The sequence below is a fragment of the Gymnoscopelus microlampas genome (genome assembly GCF_963454915.1).
Source record: "Gymnoscopelus microlampas genome assembly, chromosome: 13".
NCBI lineage: Eukaryota > Metazoa > Chordata > Actinopteri > Myctophiformes > Myctophidae > Gymnoscopelus > Gymnoscopelus microlampas.
The window spans coordinates 3,975,203-3,990,138 of record NC_139950.1 but is presented as its reverse complement, the minus strand read 5'-3'; the positions used below and the strand labels follow the sequence as shown (position 1 = coordinate 3,990,138).

The 14,936-nt window shown below is 40.3% G+C and overlaps 1 protein-coding gene across 1 annotated transcript in view; it reads right to left on the bottom strand.

The window, feature by feature from the left end:
• LOC311059114 (WAS/WASL-interacting protein family member 1-like) overlaps window positions 1-8,540 on the bottom strand; it is a 41,304-nt gene extending 32,764 nt beyond the window's left edge. Inside the window, 1 exon segment of the mRNA XM_084076762.1 lies at window positions 8,309-8,540. The gene's annotated coding sequence lies outside the window, so the exon portion shown is untranslated.
• Window positions 8,541-14,936: the final 6,396 nt, after the last annotated feature.

Genomic DNA, 14,936 nt, shown 5'->3' with positions numbered 1-14,936 from the left:
TCCATTTGGTTCCATTTGTATACTGTCAGAGTTAAGGTGCGTCCTTGAAATGTAAACATTTGAGAACCACTTGTGTATAGGGCCTTGTGGGACGCCCGTCAACTGAAGTACAAAACGTTTAAGTGGTCAAAGCAGAAGGGTAAATACAGCAGGTTATAAAAGGTGATTTACTGTAAGAAACATTGAATGCAGCAGAGGGCAAAATAATAAAGGTGTCAGCACCGCTGGAACTGTGCTGAGTGTCTAAGCTAACATCCTGTAGCGCACGCACACACACACACACACACACACACACACACACACACACACACACACACACACACACACACACACACACACACACACACACACACACACACACACACACACACACACACACACACACACACACACACACACACACACACACAGAGAGAGAGACACACCTACAAACAAACACTTCCTCCTCTTGAAATAATTCAAACCAGATCAGCAGACCAAAAATACATTTCAATGTCAAACATAAATATGGCTCTATGCACAACCGTAGCCGACATGTCTTTATGTGTGTGTGTGTGTGTGTGTGTGTGCGCGTGTGTGTGTGTGTGTGTGTGTGTGTGTGTGTGTGTGTGTGTGTGTGTGTGTGTGTGTGTGTGTGTGTGTGTGTGTGTGTGTGTGTGTGTGTGTGTGTTAGTCTCACATAACATTTCGACAAGCTGAAAAACTAAGACATGACTTGAGTCAAATGTATACATTATAGTATAAATGTAAATGTATATTACAAATCATCATTTAATTTAGGTCCAGTACTGAGCAACAGCATGGACGCTGGACTAGCCACCAGGCTGTGTTCATTTAACAAATAGACCATTGATGCTACATTTGTACATGCATGAGTTAAATTAACATGCGCTTTGCGGGCGCGTTTATAAGCTTGCCCGTCGTTGTTAGCGAGTGAGCGACAGGAAGGACTTATTCATCTACTGGAGGGGCTTCGTCAGTCCTTTGTGCCGTTTGCTCTGAGAATATGTAACAAGGAGTGCAAAGGACAACGGTAACTGACTCTCTCTGTGACTTAGTAGCATTAAGACGTCGTGTGTCTATTGCAGTGGTTCCCAAACTGGGGGTCGGGACCCCCAGGAGGATCCCCAAATTATTTTGGGGGGTCCCAAGATGATTAGCTTAATGTAGTTTAGTGCAACATTGTTTTCTCGCTCAACGGTAAACAAACCAACATACTGTGTAAGTGTATACAGGGTAACTGCACATTTCTAAAGGACTTTTAAGACCTTTTTAATACCAAATTGGCCAAATTTAGGCCGGACCTCGAACGTCAGAGGCCACCCGCCCACTCCATATATGGGCATAAAAGGGACAAGGACTGACAGATACAGAGATCGCCATATACAGTATGGGCATAAAAGGGACATGGCAGTGGCTCAGAAGGTAGAGCGGCCGCTTGGGAAAAGGAAGGTTCCCAGTTCGATTCCAGGCTCCCCCAGAGTTAGTGTCGAGGTGTCCTTGAGCAAGACGCTGAACCCCTAATTGCTCCTGATGAGCAGGTTGGTGCCTTGCATGGTTTCCTCCACCAACGGTGTGTGAATGTGTGTGTGAATGGGTGAATGTAATGCACCTTGGATAAAAAGCGCAATATAAATGCACCATTTAATGGGTTAACAAGGATTGACAGACACAGATATCCCCATTTATGGGCATAAAAGGGACAACGGCTGTAACTTATACTGCTGTATTGTCTCTGGTGCCTGAATTTCCAATAAAAGGTATCCGTCTATCGTTGCCAGGTTTATTGTGTAGTAGTAGGTGATATAGGCTCTTTCCCTCTGTCCTCCTCTGCCTTTCTCCTCCTCCTCCTCACTCTTGCACTGATGGAGCCCTCCCTCCCTCCCTCCCTCTCTCTCTCTTCCCTCTCTTTCTCAGGGGTTTCCCATTGGAACGCTGCTTCTTTTTTGACCATTTCCTGAGAAGTAAGCGTTTTGAACATGCAAGGTTTTTACCCAACAGCCAGTGGTGGAAAAAGTACTTACGTCAAAATACTCTGTCACAAGTAAAAGTCCAGAATTCAAAATTGATTTGTGTAAAAGTACAAAAGTATTGGTATCCAAATGTACTTAAAGTTCCAAAAGTAGAAAGTACTCATTATGCAGAGAATGTTGTTTCACAAGTTTTCAAATGTATAACAATCTTTTGAAAATAGCAGATCTACAAGCTGAGCTTGTAGATCGGCTATTTTCAAATGGCCGAAATGTATATTACAGCTTAAGTGGTCAATGTATGTTTTGCAATAATAATCAAAATCTACAAAGTAACTAGTAACTAAAGTTTTCAAACAAGTGTAGTGGAGTAAAAGTACAATATTTGCCTCTGAGATGTAGTGGAGTACAAGTAAAAGTACAAAAAATTGGAAATACTCGGGTAAAAATATCTCAAAATTGAAATTAAGTACGGTACTTAAAGTAAATGTACTTGGTTACTTTACACCATTGCCGAAAGGGACGGTGACATGCATGTGTACATGAACAGAAACGCTGTGGTACAGCTAACATACAGTAACATCATGCTGTTCTAAGATACAGCAGCAGAATCCATGTCAACTGAGCCTGAGACTTTTTATGACCAGAATCTTTAACCCTTTAAGACCGGGAACGCATCAGTGTCATTTTAAGATTTCTTTGGCTATATAAAAATAGCAGATATACAAGCTCATATAAAATCTTTAGTAGTTTTATATGTACTTTTTTAAAGCGAAAGTTTTTAACTCAAATCTTTGCTTCTGGGGATTCTAAGTCTTCTAAATCCTAACAGTTGTTTTTTCCCAAAGTTGTTTTTTATTTTTGACTTATATTGCTATATTATCAATGGTTTTCAAACTTTTTTCATGTCAAGGACCACCAAAATAATATGCATTTGTCCACGGACCCTCTCCCATCTAAAACTATTTTTTTTCCAGGGACCCCCAGAAGCAAAGATTTGAGCAAAAAATGTATATAAAAGATTTGCACAAATGTTCATGATTTTTCAAAAAAATAGCAGATCTACAAGCTCATGGTGCCGCGCTATGAGCTTGTAGATCTGCTATTTTTATATAGCCAAAGAAATCTTAAAATGACACAGACGCGTTCCCGGTCTTAAAGGGTTAAAGCCAAAAATCAACAGGTCACTTTAATATGCTCCCTGACGTTAACATTTCCATGACTTCATATTTCTATTTGTCTCTTTGTTGCTATGCTCTTTGAAATGAGCAGAATATACCAGAATCCAATGACCGGTCTGCAACAATGTGCAGTCACACAGGGTGCTAGGACATTTTTATGTGACCTATCGTCATTATTATATCATATATTAGTACCTATATACTATGTTATAAGGGCGAACCTATTAAAAAAGGTAGGGCAAGTGATATTTCTGTGTTAAAATAAGAGTTAAATAGCTTTAAATTCTGATAATAATCATAACAATAACATTGTTGTTTTAGTCAAAAAATATAATTAACCCTACCGTTAATCATAACATAGACATAACACGTCTTTAATTAGCCTGAATTTGGGGGATACATATATTGTAAAATAAATAGTTCTAAGATGCTGGTGTGTTGCAAATTATACAACAGGTAGTTCCGACCAAGCAATCTTATTGGTTGAAATAGCTATCTAGCCGTGCTTCAAACCAGCATGATAGCACGGGCCTAATCACATTAATAAATCACTCCGCACTGCAGTCCGCACCTGATTAGAGCATATATGGCACAGCTGTGCTGTGACGTCACGCTGTCCCACAATAGGAAAACAAACAGACAGTAGCCTAAACTGGACTTACTGTTGATGTGGCGAAAATAGCCGATCTACAAGTTCACAACGCGTCGCCATCGCGACGCGTTGTCAGCTTGTAGATCAGTTATTTTGGCCACGTGACACGGTCGTACGACGGAGCATATAGCCTACTGGAATCTGCTGTGTTGATGAGACGGTGCCTCAGAGCGCTGCTACAGGGACTATTTAATGTCTCAGTAACTCTTCTCTTTACAGGGAAACGGATAATAGCGAAACATTTTTATTATGAATTGCCCCACAATATGAATACATTTGGATGTGTTTTGTTGGTAACTGTTGTATAATCGCAATATTACACGAGAGGGTGTGCTTTACCTACATTATTGGCACTTCAGTGATGCTTGCGGAACTCGGCTCCGCCTCGTTCCTGACCGCATCACTGGCGTGCAAATAATGACGGTAAAGCACACCCTCTCGTGTAATATTGCTTAATTATTCAATATGTTGGATTCATGTTAAAGAGTAGTTCAGCCAAAAAAAAATATTATTTTCTATCAATTGCAATGCACACCTCATGAAGCACTGAATCCATGGAGATTTTTTTGTTTTTGTCGCATTCCTAAGCCATTAATTTGATTACCGGCGGAAAGATGCTAATGTGTATAAACCGGACCGGAGAGACCGCCGATATTCTAATAGGCTCTATTCACAGCAGCCATATTATGAAGACATTCACAGGTGTTACCAATGATACTAATGAAGGCTCTGTTCCATTTACTCTAGCACAGTGGTTTCCACGACCCCCACAACTCTGAGAGTGTACAAATGGAACCAAATGGACCCGTAAGGGTCCATTTGGTTCCATTTGTACACTCTCAGAGTTTCACCTAAGGGGCCATTTGGAAGCCCATGAGGGTCCCTGGACCCCAACTTTAGACCCACTGGTGTAACAGAGTGTTTCCAGTGAGCCAACATGCACAATATCAGCACCCTGACTCTGTTTGACCAGAATGGAACAGAGCCTTCATTAGTATCATTGGTAACACCTGTGAATGTCTTCATAATATGGCTGCTGTGAATAGAGCCTATAGGACACATAGGATAGGTTGTGTTATCCTTTTAGCCTAAATATCTGACTGTACCTCATGCTGTTTTCATTTAGGTCTAATAAAGTATTCAATCAATGAATCAATCAATACTTTGCAAACTTGACCTTTGGCTCTGTACTTTGTCTGCTCTGTTTTTCCCTCTACACCAAACCTCTTTGCGGTAAATAACAGAATGCATTGTGAGCTTGTAGATCGGCTATTTTTGGTGAATGTGTCCCCCAGAATAGGGATGCTAGGGTTCAAGTGGTTGATGTAAAAAATAAATGAATAAATAAATACGTTCCCATCACCAGTGGTGTAAAGTACCGGTAACTAAATATATTTACTTAAGTGCTGTACTTAAATAATAAGTAGAATTTTGAGGTATTTGTACTTTACTTGAGTATTTCTACTTGAGTATTACTTTTACTTCTACTCCACTACATCTCAGATCCAAATATTATACTTTTACTCCACTACAATTATTTGAAAACTATTTTAAAACTTAAGTTACTAGTTACTTTGTAGATTTGGATTATTATTACAAAACAAACATTAACCCCTTCAGCCCTATTTAAACTTTGGCTATTTGAAAATAGCAGATCTACGATGCGACGCATTGTGAGCTTGTAGATCTGCTATTTTCAAAAGATGTTTATATTTGAGAACTTGTGAAATGGGACATTCTGCATAATGAGTACTTTTGTACTGTAGAGTATTTCTATGTTGCATTGTTGACACTTTAACTTAAGTAAAACATCCGAGTACGTTTTCCAACACTGCCTATCACACAAAAATGTGAAGGCCCCCTTGTAGTAACTCTGAGGACCCCCTCGGGGTCCCAGACCCCCTGTTAAAGACAGGTGCTTAAGTTTCGCCATGTAGTTCTCCTCTGAAAATAATCGCTCCTCTAACCTCAACGATTCCTCCCTTATCACAGCCCCTCATCTCGTCTGCTCTCATCACTTTTTGTGACACGCATAAAACGTTTTACAAGACAATAACATAATATTACGGGACATTTGAACTATTTGTTTGCCATTTTCCACGACTGGAAAAGCTGCATGAAAGAATTGTAGGTTAGCAGGATTTTCCAGAACATGTAGGAAGCCAGGCAGAGTCACATTATTCCCAGGCTGGTAAAGAGGTTTTTAAAAGTAAACGTTGGGTGGTCGAGTCATCACCAGTACTGATGAGGTTTCAGACCGCAGCACAGTAAAGCAGACATTTGTGCAAAAGGATAAAAAAAACAAAATAGGCTCTATGCACAGCAGCCATATTGGAAAGAAATTGGGCCTCTTCTTACTCCCTTCACAGGTGTTACCAATGATACTAATTAAGGCTCTGTCCCATTCTGGCCAAACGGAAACTGTGCTGACATTGTGCATGTTGGCTCACTGGAAACACTTGAGGGGGTTCCAAATGGCCCCTTGCGGGTGTGTAACTCTGAGAGTGTACAAATGGAACCAAATGGACCCGTAAGGGTCCATTTGGTTCCATTTGTACACTCTCCTAGAAATTAAAAGGTTTGAGAACCACTGTGCTACACGAAATGGAACAGAGCCTTCATTAGTATCATTGGTAACACCTCTGAAGGAAGTAAGGAAAAGGTCCAACATGGTTGCTGTGAATAGAGCCCTTAGCACCAAGACAGGTCTATTTGCTACCTTTACTTAACCCTCAAACCAGGGGAAAAAAATGTCTAAACCTAACCTGAAATGTGTCCTAATCGTAAACCTAAATCTAGAAAACTTTTTTTTTTTTTTACAAAATGTTCCTCACAATGTCTATTTCTCATATTCTGCTACTTGTGGGGACATTTGGCCCCAAGTATAGTGATAGTTAGTTAGTGTGGCTGGACTGGACTGTGAACGTTATACTTTAGTCAAGTGATCACTGTTTTATAATAACAAGAATGAAATATAAGTGTTTTGCTATGATATGAATAGTTACTATTGTCGTTTTAGTTTTACAACGTAACTGCAGTTATAGGTTCATGTAACCAGAAAGAGCACATCGTAGCTAAAACAGACTGTGTTTTGTTAACCCATTAAGACCTGGAACGCATCTGTGTCACTTTAAATTTCTTTGGCAATTCATTTTTGAGAAATCTTGGAAACATTGTTTGTTTGTTTTTTCCAAAAACTGTTCCTCCCTACCATCACTGTGACAGTGGCTCTCATACTTTGGCTACCGGCATCTCATATCTTTGCTTCTGGGGGTCCCTGGAACAAAACATTTGGAGATGGGGGCCCGTGGCAAAATACATAGTGTTTTGGGGGTCCTTGACATGAAAAAGTTTGAGCACCACACTGATATAGCAACATAGTTTTTTCAGAAAACATTTAGAAGACATTTGTATAATCGGCCTCAAGTAAAGAAAAAATGGAGTAGTTCTTCCATCAGTGCATTTGGCCTAGCTTCCATCCGGTGCTATAACATAAGTGTCTTTTGGTAGCAGTGGTGTAAAGTAACTAAGTACATTTACTCAAGTACTGTACTTAAGTACAATTTTGAGGTATTTTTACTTTAGTGGAGTATTTCCAATTTTCAGAACTTTAACTTCTACTCCTAACTTCTACTACACTACTAAACTAAAAAAAAATAACTACGGTACTAAAAATATTGTACTTTTACTCCACTACTATCATTTGAAAACTTTAGTTACTAGTTACTTTGTAGATTTGTTTTTATTATTACAAAACATACATTAACCTCTTGAGCCCTATATACATTTTGGCCATTTGAAAATAGCAGATCTACAAGCTCACAATGCGTCACGTTGCGACGTATTGTGAGCTTGTAGATTTGCTATAAGATTTTTATACATTTGAAAACTTGTGAAACGGGGACATTTTGCATAATGAGTACTTTCTACTTTTGGTACTTTAAGTACATTTTGATGCCAATACTTTCGCACTTTTACTCAAGTAAATTTTGAATTCTGGACTTTCACTTGTAACAGAGTATTTCTACATTGCGGTATCGATACTTTAAGCAAAACATGTGAGTACTTTTTCCACCACTGCCTACTACAATACAAAGCTAAGGCCTTCAGGGCCGTGTTCAACGTCTCACACCCTGACCTGCAGTGTGACAAAGACACACTGCAATGATTTTATGAAGCATTTTGTCACTCACTGGAGACGTGCCCAATAGAAGCTGAAGCATGAAGCACTAATGATGTTATGAGACATTTTGTTACTCCCTGGATTCGTGCCCATATAGAATGAAGCATTAAAGATGTTATGAGACATTTTGTTACTCCCTGGATTCGTGCCCATATAGAATGAAGCATTGATGATGTTATGAGACATTTTGTTACTCCCTGGATTCGTGCCCAATACAAGAATGAAGCATTAATGATGTGATGAGACATTTTGTTACTCACTGGATTCGTGCCCAATACAAGAATGAAGAATTAATGATGTTATGAGACATTTTGTTACTCACTGGATGTGTGCCCATATGAGAATCAGCATCAGGTTGAGAACAATGTAGATGAAGACGCGCAGCTCTGCAGTCCTCCCTGAGTCACAGCAAGACAACACCAGATACATGCAGACACACAAAGAGGAACCACAGCGTCTTTAAAACCTAACATGCACAAAGGGGAACACAAAGTCTTAAAACACCCTAAAGTCCTGAACACCCAGCGCATGCCAAAAGTGACTTCCTCGTTCTTCTTCCGCTAAACTCGCATTACACATGAGGGGAAGTCATACTTCTGCGCGCACACAGGCACGCACACACACACACACACACACACACACACACACATTTGTATTACGATACTTGTGAGGACATCAAACGCAATTTTGTGAATGACATTTTTAGTTTTTAAACCCTAAAATAGCTGCTCTACAAGCTCATTGAATGATGATATTATAATGCTAGGCTACCCAACAGCACATGAATGTACCTTAAGTGAGCTCGCAGGCTCACTATTCGTGGTGCGCGACACCTACACGCAACTACGTATAAATCAGGTATATAACTCCAACCCCTAACCTAGTTTAAATGTCTAAACCTAACCTGAATGTTGCTATACTTGCGGGGACAGTTGGCCCCAAGTGTAGTGGTACAAGCATGCGCGCGTGCGAGCGCACACACACACACACACACACACACACACACAACTTCCTGTGTCAGTGCATAACGGAATGACGCTGACAATGGTATTATTGTGGTGCATCTGAAAGTTCACAGTCCTCCACGTTTTCTGAATGTTTACCAGAAGCACTCAGATTAGTACAAATACCACTATGTGCGTCGATTACTGTAATACCTACACCTCTACCAAAAGAGAGATTAGACTACAGTGTGTCAATAGGTTGGCCTCATGCTAAACGCAAACCGAGGTCATAACCTCTACAGTGGGCAGTGGTGGAAGAAGTGCTCAGATATTTTACTTAAGTAAAAGTAGCAATACCACAATAATAAAAACACTCTGTTACAAGTAAAAGGCCTGTGTTCAAAATGTTGCTTGGGTATAAGTGCAAAAGTATTGGCATCAAAATATACTTAGAGTACCGATAGTAAAAGTAATAAAATGTTTGAAAATAGCAGATCTATAATCTTGCGACGCGTTGTGAGCTTGTAGATCTGCTATTTTCTAATTTAGCCTATGTATAAAATAGGGCTGAAGTGGTTAATGTATGTTTTATAATGTAATGATTTATCTGTAATGTAACTAGTAAAAGTTTCCAATTGTAGTGGAGTAAAAGTACAATATTTTCCTCAGAGATGTACCTGAGTAAATGTACTTAGTTTAGTTACTCTGTATACACCACTGACAGTGGGTCTCAAGGTGAGGCCCATGGGAACAGGTCTGTAACTCTGAGAGTGTACATATTGGTTTGGTTATGAGTATCATTGGTAACACCTGTGAAGGAAGTAAGGAAGAGGCCCAATTTCCTTCCAATATGGCTACAGTGCATAGAGCCTATTCCAATGTGGGGATGAACTTCAAGAAGAGTTTGTTTCTCTGTCACGTGACGACGATGACGTGACTGAACTGAGGCGGGTGAAGAAAGGGTTAAAACTCCACAACAGCCACTTCCTGTGCTCGCTGTGTCACAACTTCCTGTCTGAGAGTGAGAACGCAAGCAGCAGAGCGGTCGGCCTGGTGGACTTTCAGTAAGCCGTGTTGCCAGATTCTGTGAGAGAAACGAGCGACCAGCTGTACGAAAACAAGCCCAAAAGGAAGCCACTAGGCTGCATGGTCGCGGACACACACAGACACACACACACACACACACACACACACACACACACACACACACACACACACACACACACACACACACACACACACACACACACACACACACACACACACACACACACACACACACACACGCACACACGCACACACAAAGTAATTGCGATTATCTCAACTAACTGTGATTAGGCGATTAATGTGATAATAATGTTAATGCCTGTAAACTCTGTGATAATAATGTTAATCCCTGTAAACTCTGTGATAATAATGTTAATGCCTGTAAACTCTGTGATAATAATGTTAATGCCTGTAAACTCTGTGATAATAATGTTAATCCCTGTAAACTCTGTGATAATAATGTTAATGCCTGTAAACTCTGTAATAATAATGTTAATCCCTGTAAACTCTGTGATAATAACGTTAATCCCTGTAAACTCTGTGATAATAACGTTAATCCCTGTAAACTCTGTGATAATAATGTTAATCCCTGTAAACTCTGTGATACTAATGTTAATCCCTGTAAACTCTTTTATCCAGAGCGTCTCACAATAAGCAAAGTAAACACATACCTAGAATGCAGAGAGACAGTGTAGTGCCTCAGTAATCTAGGATCATAGGTAAACCAAGAACCTGTAGTATCAGTCTAAACAATATACTATCAACATAACAATCTTGACACTATAGGATACCAGGTAAACAATTAACCTAGCATCTGTTTAAATTGGCATACTATCTAAATGAATAACCTTGTGGTCAAGAAAAACAAGCCTACAGTAAGTTACAAACACATGATACCTATGCAGTATTGCAAAAGTAACAGCCTGGGCTGTGTCTCAATGATCACCCTTTGTTCTCCAGCTTCCATATTCTGGGGGAAACATTCACCAAAAATAGCTGATCTACTATCTCAAAACACGTGTTGCGACACATTGTGAGCTCGTAGATCGGCTATTTTTGGCGAAGAGATTTTGCTTTAGAAGGTTAAAAATATAAGTAGGCCTACAGTCTAGACTGTTTAAGTGTTTAAAAGAGTTAAGAGAAATGCAAGATCTTTCAAAAACGTAAGATATATACTTATGTTGTGAGCTTGCCTTGTACTGTAGAGCTGCTATTTGCGAAGAGCCGGAATATAAAATATGTCTTGCGTGGTGTGTGTGTGTGTGTATGTGTATGTGTATGTGTGTCGTGTGTGTGTGTGTGTGTGTGTGTTAGCCTCAAGCCATCGGCGCTGTGTGTGTCACACTGTCACATGGCCAGAACAGCAGCTGGCCCTGGGCCAAAACCACTCACTGTGTTCCACACATCACAACACACACACACTCACACACAGACACACATGACTCAATAGCCGCTGGCCGAACTAAAATGCCACAAAACGCCATTCACACTCACTCACTCACACACACACACACACACACACACACACACACACACACACACATGGCATCAGCATCTGATTCATGAGTGAGCGCGCCGTCATACGCTACAGTTGTTCATCAAATACAAAGACACGGTTGTGATTGATCGTGTCGTGACGTCACAGATGGCTTTGTTGTGAATGTCAGCGATGGCCTCACTGGCTCTTCCAAACATACCAACGACTACTATGCCCAAGGACAGAGACTATAGCAGCATCATCATCATCATTATCAGAGACACTTCCCACCACCTCTAACAGTCTGCTCTCTCCCTTCATGCCGTCAGGGGTAACCATACAGGGATACCACAAGGATGCCAAACAGTTTCTCTCCCCTGGCAGTCAGACTGTAGCCTGGTAAACCCTCCCTCCGGACATCTCATTTCCATTTGATTTCAGGAGTGAGTCTGGCCTGAACCGCCTTTCTGCAATATTCGCTGTGGGCTGGAGTTGGGCGGGAGTAATACCGTTGACTGACAACCCCTTCAGCCAATGATCGTTTTTCCCCTTCAGCCAATTGCAGTGGATTTTTACCACCTCCGTCACTAATATGACGCAACGGGACTTTTGAGATCGCCATGCCCAAAATAGGTTGCCTTATTGGGATACATGCGTGCCACAGCCCGCCCCTCCCGGTTCTCTGAATTTATATTTTTAAATAGGCTCTGTCATGATTAATTGACCACATATATGAAGTTAAACAACTAAATTCTATCCAAACGATATCTTAATAGTAAATTCCGTGCCTCAAAAAAGAAGTTTGAGACCGTTTTAAAACCGAAAATAAGAATTGACGGCACTCGCAGAAACAACAATGGCTGCCGTTCGTCTTTTGTCGGCCCCAGTCAGGCTGCACTCGGCTTCATTCGGGCTCACTCGAACTCGCCACCTGATTGGCCAACTGTCGCTGTCAATCACAGAACGATGAGCGACGACGCTGATAGGCTCGTCAGTTCGGCGTATAGAGCGAATATTGCAGAAAGGCGGATCAACCCAGACTCACTCCTGAAATCAAATGGAAATGAGATTTCCGGAGGGAGGGTTTACCAGGCTAGTCAGACTGCTGAACTCCAATAAGAAGAATCCTGGCCTCTCTCGCTCTCATTAATTCCCTTACTAGGAACTATTGTAGGCAGTACATGAACTTCAGAATTATGCATTGCAATAATCACAATTATTGGAGATAATCACAATTATTAATCAACATAATTCGTTTCCATGTTGAAAAATGTTCATACATTTTCTAAAAAGTAAAAAACAAAATGACGATCTACAAGCTCACAACGCGTCACATCAATGAACATAATATATAATATATATATATAGTTTTAGGATTTATTTATTCACACATGGAATTGTTGCACTATTCATTCATTTATGAATTGTCGCTGTCTTTTTAGGATAAACATTTTTCTGCTGCTTGCAGAAGAAATTACAAATAAACTGCCCTGTGCAGTCTTTATTTACAAAGCCTAAAAGGCAACAAAAATTATAATAGTATATGTACCGATACTCAATGCCAAAAACACAATTCAATTGTTAAATCGCAATTATTTACATGACAATCAATCGCCAACTACAATGTCATAACGGTGACGGCCATAGACGGAGTGGCTTTCTGTCAAAGTGTCAACGTGTGACTTTGTCACTGTCACTCACACCGACACACAAACCTTCAGTTAAGACAAACGTCACTTCAATGGTGTCATCTTAACCACATGAACCCTACAGTCCCTATTCTGTCTTTCTGTCTGTCTGTCTGTCTGTCTGTCTGTCTGTCTGTCTGTCTTTCTTTCTTTCTGTCGACGGGTCAATGCACATTAACCCATTCAATCTGGGAACGCATCTGCAAATGTCTTCTAAATCAGAAAACAGTTTTCTGAAACACTTATGTTGCTTTAATATCAGTGGCTCTCAAACTTTTTCATGTCAAGGAACCCCGAAACTTTATGCATTTGGCCGTGGACCCCCATCTCAAAATGTTTAGTTCCAGGAACCCCCAGAAGCAAAGATTTGAGTTACAAATGTTCGCTTTAAAAAATAAACATTCATTGGTGAAAGGGCCTTTCTGTGTGGAGTTTGCATGTTCTCCCCGTGTCTCCTAGGGTAGTTAATACCCTCACAAAAACATGCAGTAATCCTGGTCACTATACTGCCTCCCCCTGGTCAGTCAGGGCGCCTGATGGAGGGGAAAGGAACTGGTTGGAATAACGTGTTCCTACCACGCGCTACGTCTAACCAGGGAACCTCCCCCCTGTCGGGTGATAAGAAGCGGCCTGCTTGCTCCTCATGCATTGAAGGAGGCATGAGCTTCAGCTTGGGCTCTCCCTAGGCTGGCAGAGGGAGAGTAGCGCCCAGGATTACATAGGTAATTGGCACTGGGTGAAAAAATATGGGTTACAAAATCGTGGGATAAAAATTATAGAAAAAAATAAATAAATAAACATTCAAAGATTTGCACACATTTTTATGATTTAAAAAAAATAGCAGATCTACAAGCTCATAGCACGGCACTCGGTGCCGCGCTATGAGCTTGTATATCTGCTATTTTTGAATAGTCAAAGTATAAAATAAGGTTAAAGTGGTTAAAATCTAAAATTACATATACTTTCCCGGTCTTAATCGGTTAAATGAACACTCCATACATGAAAGTGAGATGAATCAGCTAATCACGAATAATCATTGTGGGGCCAACATTCAGCCAACAGATATGGAGGGAAACAAGCTAGCAGACCTAACACAGAGCCCTGTGGGACCCCGTTCAACTAAGTACTTAGGGTTTAAGTAGTTAACAACAGAATGTGAAGTATGTTGTTAACAGAAAGAGAGCGCAAGAGAGAGCAAACATTTTACTTGTCATGTCACTCACTCGTCAGACACAGAGTGTGTGTGTAAGACAAACGTTGGTTCAATGTTGTCTCATAACTATTTTCACCTCGTCTGTGAGGAGCAGTGGTGTATAGTAACTAAGTACATTTACTCAAGTACTGTACTTTGAGTACAGTTATGAGGTATTTTTAGGTTCTACTCCACTACATCTCAGAGGCAAATATTGTACTTTTACTCCACTACAATTATTTGAAAACTTTCTAGTTACTTTGTAGATTTTGATTACATTACAAAACATACATTAGCCACTTCAGCCCTATACATTTCGGCCATTTTCAAAAGATTTGTATAAAATTTGAAAACTTGTGAAATGGGACATTCTGCATAATGAGTACTTTTACTTTTGGCACTTTAAGTACATTTTGATGCCAATACTTTTGTACTTTTATCCAAGTACATTTTGCAGTATTGATACTTTTACTTAAGTAAAAAAAATGTGAGTACTTTTTCCACCACTGGGGAGGAGGAGCTGACAGCAACACATGACACGTACTTTATGAAATTATGAACACATTCAAGCAGGGAGTCCAACATGAATCTAAATGGACACA